Consider the following 9,369-nt stretch of genomic DNA (forward strand, 5'->3'; position numbering starts at 1 on the left):
TTATAATAAAACTGTAACGGGTCGAATTCTGTACTTGAAACATATTATTTTGAAAAAAAAAGACGGCACCCCTACTGATGTGCCGTCAATTTTTTTTTTCCTTCCACTGCTGGGCTTTTGTAATTTTTATATTTTTTATGTGTATATCTGTCCATCTGTCTGCTTGTAGGCCGCGCATCACACTAAAACTATTATGACGTTTCCACAATATTTTTTCTTTTCTTAGTAATTTATATTTTTTTTTTTTTTTTTTTTAGCTGTTTGTAGTAGCTAACCCAACGGATTTGCATGTTATGTTCGCATCGAGAAGGCATAATTGTAAACACATGCCAAATAGTGCTATAGTTTATATTAGAGTAAGCAGTTGATTGCTCAACCACTACAGATATTGGTACTCGTTTGATGAGTGAGAATTTTGTGTTTGCTTTATTCTCGGGTTTACAAATAAAAGTAGCGTTAAAAAGCGATCACGTACCAAACCCGATGGGAGATCATTCACGGCCACCTGCGCATGACCGGCGACACATAATGCCGCTTCCGCCGGAAGCAGAACAATCGCAATTTTGATTCCATTCCGATATTGTGCGCCAGCATCGCCGCGTATGTAATTGATGTTTAACAATCAATAATAATTTGTTTTCACGAATTATGTATCACGCTTGGTTGATTTTATTAATATATAGGTACTTCGCTGACGTGTTTCATTTTACGTCTGTGTTCGCAATGGTAAGAATTGTTGCCTCGATGCTCTACAGGTGAGCATGTTCGATTACGCATCATGAGGCACTGGGTTCCCAGATCGGAACAGAAGTTGTTAGGTGTTCGGTTTTTTTAAATAGATATATGTAGATATACAGCGTGTAACAGAAGTACGAAGTTCTAAGTGTTTACTTTTGACAACCCTATTGAAAATAAAAGACCGACACGCTCATAGTACCTACGCTACGAAACGCGTACCTAATAAAAATCTAATCAAGTGACAGGAGCCACATGATTTTAATTTTGCATGTGATGTTAGGGCTGTATCTGATTTATTTCAGTAAAAATTATGGTAGAGATTTACTCAAAAACTATTAGGTTTCCGGTTTCACAGATAAGTCTCAGAGACAGTACATAATGTACCTCTAAAGCCTGTAAAGTATTATTTCGGTTTTCATTTACACGTTGTAGACGCGGTGATAGCCTAGTTGGTAAGAGTAAAACTACGGCACCCCTTTCGGGGGGCACCTTTAACTTTTCAGAGTTATGTGCGTTTTTAATTTAAGCAATTTAAATATCAGTGGTTTTAACGGTGAAGGAAACCTGCATGACTGGGAGTTCTCCATAATGTTCTTAAAGGCCCCGAGACCCGTGCCTTGGAGACAGTGGCGTGCAGTGGGTTTCTTACCAGGGTATGCATACAGCAGGAAAATTGGATAAATCGGCAAAAATCCTCCTCTTATACGAGTTGTATATAAATTTTAGGGTAGGCAGTGCTTTTGTGCGTGTATGAAGTGCACGCCACTGCTTGTAGTATATTACATAAATGCATAAATAATAATGAATTAGGTAGTCGCAGTAGGCAGTAGGTACATCAACAGTAGGAGAAAAAGTTACAAAACAATTCGTGAATCAATTGAATCTCATGGGAAATCCAGGACAAGGCTCTCATTGTAATGTTTAACCTTGTTAACATCACTGTTAAGATACTATGAGAATAACGGCCTCGGAGAATATTTTGTCAAAGGTTTTTTACACGTACGCTACAGCTTGCAATAATACTTAAATACTTCTTATTTACTCCAAATGAATAGGTAATAGAAGCAATTATTTGAAGAATGGTTTTATATTTTAACTATCTTACTACTGAGATTCCAAAGCCTTGTGCTTAATAGTTCATACAACTTTAGTTAAAAGTATTACAAGTACCCCCGACCCCATATATTTATAGGTAGTAATATAGTTCATACATAATGCGATAATTTATATACCTTTATATCTGCGATATAAAAAGCAGTCTTTGATAAAGCATACTGTTTCGAACTAAGTAACGTTTCCTTTGATTTATATAGGCACCTGTTGAAAACATGCGTATTAAATTTTTTTATTAAGTAACGGTTATGGAAAACTACTTTGTTATAATATACAGATAGGTATATTGAGGTCCCACAACTGAGCAAAGCCTTCCTGTCTCATAGAACAGCCAACTCACGACTCTGCTCCAATATGTGTTGTATTGGCCTGTCCAGGTCGAACCTATAACCTAGTAACTTAGTGCCCGACAGTTCTAGCCACTGGATCAAAGAAGCAGGGTGCGGATGACATACTGGCATCGTAACGCTTGTCACTGGCTATAATACACAATTACCCGAGCAATTACCAGTCAAATGACATGTCCTTTGTAAACCGTAATACCTATTGTCGTCGGGACAGAAGGCCGTGGCTCAGTTGACTGTGACGCGCGTTTCATACACGAAAATTACGAAGTATGTACCATACCTTTTTGACGACCTCCCTAGCGCAGCGGTTTTAAGTGGGAGGCCCCGGGTTCTAGTTCCAGCAGGAACAATTCGGGAATTTATAATTTCTGAATGATCTCTTGTCTGGTTTGGCTGGTGGCTTCCGCTGTGGCTAGTTACCATTCTACCGACAAAGACAAACGGTTTGGCGTTCAGGTACGATGTCACGTAGGAACCGATTAGGGGTATGATTTAATATAACTGCCATCCCTCTAACACTTTAGCCATAGCTTGTCGTATTATTCAATTTTAGTAAATTGTATCTCTTGTATATCATTCGCGTAGATCAAAAAATCTCTGTCTGGTGGAAGGCTTCGGCCGTGGCTAGTTACAACCCTATTGACAAAGAAGCCGCTAAGCGATTTAGCGTTCCGGTACGATGTCGCGTAGAAACCGATTAGGAGTATGGATTTAATAGAACTGCCATACTCCCAACAGATTAGCCCCGCTCTAACACTTTAGCCAAAGGAGCGAATAAACAAGGCCAAGGCAGTGGGTTCGTTTCCCACTACTGGAAAATGTTTGTGTGATGAGCATGAATGTTTTTCAGTGTCTGGGTGTTTATATGTATATTCGAAGTATTTATGTATATAGTTCATAAAAATATTCATCAGGCATCTTAGTACCCATAACACAAGCTACGCTTATTTTGGGGCTAGATGGCGATATGTGTATTGTGTAGTATATTTATTTATTTATATTATTTTATTTGTTTTAATAAAAAGCAGTTTTAAAAAAAAAGCTTACGTTTAACACAAACTTTGAAATTTTTCAGAGACATCTCCAAGATATCAACTGGTAGTTTATTGTAAAATTGTATACAATTTCCTCTTAATGAATTATTTATTTTATGTTGTCTAGTAACTTGCAGTGCAATAGCACTTTATACAGTTTATTTTTGCTTCTAATGTTCAAGTAACAGTTACATTCCAACCAATTCCAGGTGACCAACTTGCGCGTTTGCCCGCTATTAATATTAAGAAAAAAAAAAATCGGTAAACGCACAAGTCCTATATTGTGTTAAGCTTAAGTAGTAAGCCAATAAATACTTATTCTATCCAGAAATTCTTAATATCAGACCGGAGTTTGGAAATTGGTGGTGTTTGTTCTATTTTTATTTCAGCAACACGACTCCACCGCAGTATTCCAAATAAAAATGATCGCAGATTTATAAATTTTAACATTTATATTTTTTTTCAGCAACGAGGCAGATATATTCAACCAAACAGCTCTAACATTCGAAAAACTTTAGAATTGGTTTTTTTTTATTTGTATAAATAATGGTCCAAAAAAATAGCCAAAGTAAAGTGAATGATTAAATCTTTGATTCAAACTTTATCGTTATCTTTTGTAAATAAGAGCTTATTTAATTTAATTAATTTCTAGGATCGAATGAAAAGTTACCTTGCATAGAAATCCATTACTTAAAAATTAATAAAAATAAACAGAGTAAATTTCTAAAAATTCAAAATTAGAATAAAACTTCTTTCGACTTTATTAATAAGCTAAATTTGTTGTTTTTTTTACCGGTATGAATCAAGGAGCTGTAACACTCTCTGGAAAGTTTTAAGAACTTTATTGCGTAAATAAAAGGAAAAGTTGAGAGACTTGAAATTAGCACATGAAAAAGTTGATCTTATTTCTAAAAGTGATTTCTTCCAGGCTACCCATACAAAAGGGTCTTCTAACTGCAGACGGAAATATCTTAGAAAATTCTTTTTCGCAATTAAACAGTTTTTTATGTATAGTTTTTAATGGTTGTAGAAGACTTACCTTTTTATTTTTCTTAATACTGGAATCCAAACATTTAAATAAAACAAACAAAACGCGCACTAAATATTTAAAATTTCACATCATCTTTCCCGCCTAAATTATGTTTTTTTTTTAATAACACCGGCACTGACATTCAATCAACGCTGTATCACTCGCCGAGCGCGGGAAACAAGTGTTTTGTTAGCCTTGTATTATTTTAGCGGACTGTGGTCGGAAGTAACATTTTCCGACTGTAGGCAATAGGGCAGAGCATCGTTATATTGTTTACTAGCTGAACCTACCCAGCGTGCGTTGAAATGACACGTTAAAAAAATATAGTCAATAATCATTTATTCATTAATATTAATATTATACGTCACACAGTACATATAAGTAATGTAATTTTTCACAATATTTTATTTTCTAACTTTAGAAAGCCTTCTCGACAAGCCAAGTCTTCACTTTTTTCTTAAATATATTCTCATTGGTGGCCTTCCTTAACTACCTGGTATCCTATTAAAACTTTTGTGCCTTTGCCTGTATAGAACCATTTTTGAAGTAAAATCTTCTCCGCGTTGAGCTATTTTCGTTTCCGGAGAAACTTACAAGCACAGAGGAATTTTTATATACAGATGCTTTCAACGTGTCACCGATGACCTCAACATGTTCGTGACGTTTTAGCAGACTATGTACACGTATACAAATATATATCTACTCCAATACATTGTATGAACTTAACTGTATGATATACAATTTGGATACGTTATTCTAAGTGAAATTAAGTTGTTTTATTTTTTATTACTGCGATAAAAGTTTATTTTGTGTTCCTACTGTGTAATGTTTTAAATGTGTTTTCGATAGTTAATTACTAATTGAATAATTTGAATTGAAATCACTGTAATGAATTATTTTTTATACAATGATTACGTAAAAAAACAAATAACAAAAGTATTTATTGTCGAAACACAGTTATTCTGTCGTTTTGAGTTTTCACTTTTTTCACTTCAGTCATTAAGACCCTAGCAGTGTTTTGTAACAATTTTGTCTTTATGACGAACATTGATATAGAATTGAAGTCGTTGATTAAGGCAAGCAATGCCCTAATTCCTTGTAACTTTAGACTATTCAAGGTGAGAGTAAAATAGCCATTTTCCAGGCGCGCCCCTAAACGTATACCTACCTCACGTTCTCCATAAGGCACGATAGTCGGAAGCGTAAGCCAATACAATAATAAAAAAGATCCGCTACATACCAACAACATGCAATATATTGTTAACTCGTCGGAAGTTTCGTGGTGTTAGAATTAATGGCTGCCATTATTTTGCCCGTCAGTGTGCACGCGGCTCGGAAATAGTTCCCTTATCAATGTGCACGGACGCTTTATCTTCGAAACTTTCGTCCAGAAATGTTGCCTTCACTGGTTCAAATTAAAAAGTTATTAGGGGCGACCTACTAAAATACCAGCTTGTAAACGTCATACTTAGTTGGTACTTTGTAACTATTTGTCTGAGGTTTGAACACTCGTAAATTTAGTTTTTTTTACGCTTTTGACGGCATAGATTTCCAGATTTACGCCTGTCGCAAGCCTGTCGTAAGATACGTAAGTAACCTGCTGGCTTTTTAGAAATCCCATTGACATCGTTTGTTAACCTGCATGGCTAGCATAAATATTTATCTTCTCCCACACCTTTGTCAACTCTCAGAGCATAAGCGAACAAGTACAAATAATATCCAATTAATATATGTATAATAATAAACGGGGGTAAGCTTCTCCTATTCCCTGTTACCGTGCTTTAGCAGGTGGACACGTTAATTATATCCCTTGTCAAGGGATTGATTCAAACTTTATCGTTATCTTTTGTAAATAAGAGCTTATTTAATTTAATTAATTTCTAGGATCGAATGAAAAGTTACCTTGCATAGAAATCCATTACTTAAAAATTAATAAAAATAAACAGAGTAAATTTCTAAAAATTCAAAATTAGAATAAAACTTCTTTCGACTTTATTAATAAGCTAAATTTGTTGTTTTTTTTACCGGTATGAATCAAGGAGCTGTAACACTCTCTGGAAAGTTTTAAGAACTTTATTGCGTAAATAAAAGGAAAAGTTGAGAGACTTGAAATTAGCACATGAAAAAGTTGATCTTATTTCTAAAAGTGATTTCTTCCAGGCTACCCATAACTGCAGACGGAAATATCTTAGAAAATTCTTTTTCGCAATTAAACAGTTTTTTATGTATAGTTTTTAATGGTTGTAGAAGACTTACCTTTTTATTTTTCTTAATACTGGAATCCAAACATTTAAATAAAACAAACAAAACGCGCACTAAATATTTAAAATTTCACATCATCTTTCCCGCCTAAATTATAAGGGATATAATCAGGGGATATTATTTCTGTTTCCTGCCCGTGCTAGCCCTGCAGCAGGAATAAAAAGTAGTTTTATTTTTTTTTATTTAGTTCGCAAAACTGACAATCAACTGTTTACTCTAATATAAACTATAGGACATTTGGCATGTGTATACAATTGTGCCTTCTCGATGCGAACATAGCATGCAAATCCGTTGGGTACATAAGGCTGCTGCAAACAGCTAGAAAAACAAATTTAGAATAATATAACAAAAAAAATATAAAATACTAAGAAAAGAAAAACAAAATATTGTGGAAATAAAATTACTTTAGCAATAACCCTTTTCTTAACTTTAGCTTAATACTAAGTTAAAGTTTAAGTTACTCTCCGTCCTTTCAACTAACTACGCCTAAAACCGTAAATTCGTAAATAATCCACATAATCGTTACCCACTAGGATGACTTCAGCTTCACTTTCCTACCTTCAACCTAACTTTTCTTAACTTAAGTTATGTTTAAAGCAATTAAAATATCACTAGCTTTAACGGTGACGCAAAACATAGTGAGGAAACCTGCATTTTTTTTTTTTTATTAACGATAGGCCAGCGTTTGACGACAATCATGCCCGTTAGAAAGCAATGATGAGGTCTAGGTTGGAGCACGCTTGCCTAGAAAATGCCTATTCACTCTAGCCTTAAAGGTACTCAAATTATACGTGGCAGGAAACACAGTTGCCGGGAGGGCGTTCCACATCTTAGCGGCACGTATAAGAAACATGGATAAAAAACGTTTCGTGCGTGTTGATGGAATATCAACCACATAAGGATGCCAACGCTCACGGTGTCTCGCTGTTCTGTGGTAAAACTGGGAGGGAGGAACAAGATTGTGAAGTTCCTGAGCACACTCACCGTAGTATATCCGGTAAAAAACCGATAAACAGGCAACATTGCGTCGGTGCTGGAGACTATGTAGTTTCTTAGAGCATGCCAGAGAGTTCTCCATAATGTTCTCAAAGAGTAGTGGAGGCCACCAATCAGCACTGGGTCAGCGCCTTTTTCATCGTGGGAGGAGATCCGTACCCTCAGTGGCGTGCATAGAGGGTATGCACCAAGCGGGAAGATGTTATAAAGTGAAAAAATCTTCAGTACGAGATAATAGTAGAATAAAAGCCGACCATTAAGTATTTATAACTAGTACTGGAGATGTGAAGAATCACTTTATATTACCTACATACCCTGTGCATACCCTCGATGAACGCCACTGCGTACCCTGTAGTGTGACTGGTAACTTGTAAAGGAATAATAAAAGTGATGGAACGCAGCGACCGATTGCCCGTGAGTGCGAGGCCTTTAAAGCTAGCGAGTCAGTATTAATTTGAGAACAAAACTCACTTAAAGTTTGTAGTTTGGCAGATAATCAACATAAGTTATTATCTGCAATCAACCTGTTCGTGCCGCGGCGCAGTTAACACGAATCTACCTATTAAAAGTTGGCCGAACACCATCGGCTGTAGGTACCTGCTATTATAGTTAAGGAAATCATATTATGTTGAGGATTAAAGATATATGAATTTACAATTTTAAAAAACCTCCGACTATCGATGTAGTTTACATTTTTCTACTGGTCAATCCCTTTTAATTCCCATCTCCCGCAAGATAGAAAAATAATTGTAAATGTTGATGTTGGATAGGAGCAACTACTGAGTTTCTTGCAGAGCCGGCAAGAATCTGCTTTCCGAAACGGCGGTGGTAGATTTACTACAAACAGACATACTAGACGTTTCAAGTGTTTTTTAAAGTAGGCCTACTTGAAATAAATGAATTTTGAATTTTAATTAGATGTCCATTTTGTGGGAGATATGACAAATAATTTGTAATTCGCCATTTGGTAGTGGCAGCCATCTTGGATTTTGAATTTGTCACAGTATAGTATTCTAGGAGTCAAGCCCTTTTATTTGATACCCAAATTGAGGGAGTTTAGAAAAAATGTTGTGGCGGCGGTCATTTTGAGCCGATTTTCATCTAATACAAGATTTTACTTTATTTAAACAATAAACTTACATCATTAAATTTTTAATTTAAGTCTCATAATATATTCATTTATTTCTCTCCGTATTCATTCTCTTCTATTCTTTTCTCGAGCGGGTGAAGATCATTATCTACACCCATGTACACCCAACAATAGAATATCATCATACTAAATAAAAGCTGTATTTGACAGTTTGACAGTTCAAAAATAGGAGTGCTCCGATCGTCACCAAACTTTACAGGATTACTCGCCAGGTCAATCTGGAGATTCCCTGAGAGTTTTATTGAAATCGGCCCAGCCGTTTCGGAGCCTATACGGAACATACTTACACACTTTCTCTTTTATATATATAGATAGATAGATAGATATCTAAGAACACTCCCAACTAATTCACCTTTCAAACAAAAAAATCATAATCAAAATCGGTTCATCCATTCAGGTAATACGACGTCGGTAAGATTGCAGTTACGAGCTAACTTTTAGTAACAAGTGCTTGTCAACATTGCTTGTAAGCAAACGCAGATTTGTATTGTTTCCCCGTCCTGTTCGCATCTTGTCCTTTACACGATTCGTCTCATCCCTCGTTTACATCTCGTCCTATGCACGGCTCGCCCCTTTCGAATCTCGTCCCTTTCGCAACCCGTCCAATTTTTGTCTCTGGATAACGTAAGGTTTTTATAAATAAATAAATATAAATATATTACGACAATACACACACCGCCATCTAGTCCCAAAGTAAGC

Source organism: Pararge aegeria, chromosome 13 (assembly GCF_905163445.1).
Source record: "Pararge aegeria chromosome 13, ilParAegt1.1, whole genome shotgun sequence".
NCBI lineage: Eukaryota > Metazoa > Arthropoda > Insecta > Lepidoptera > Nymphalidae > Pararge > Pararge aegeria.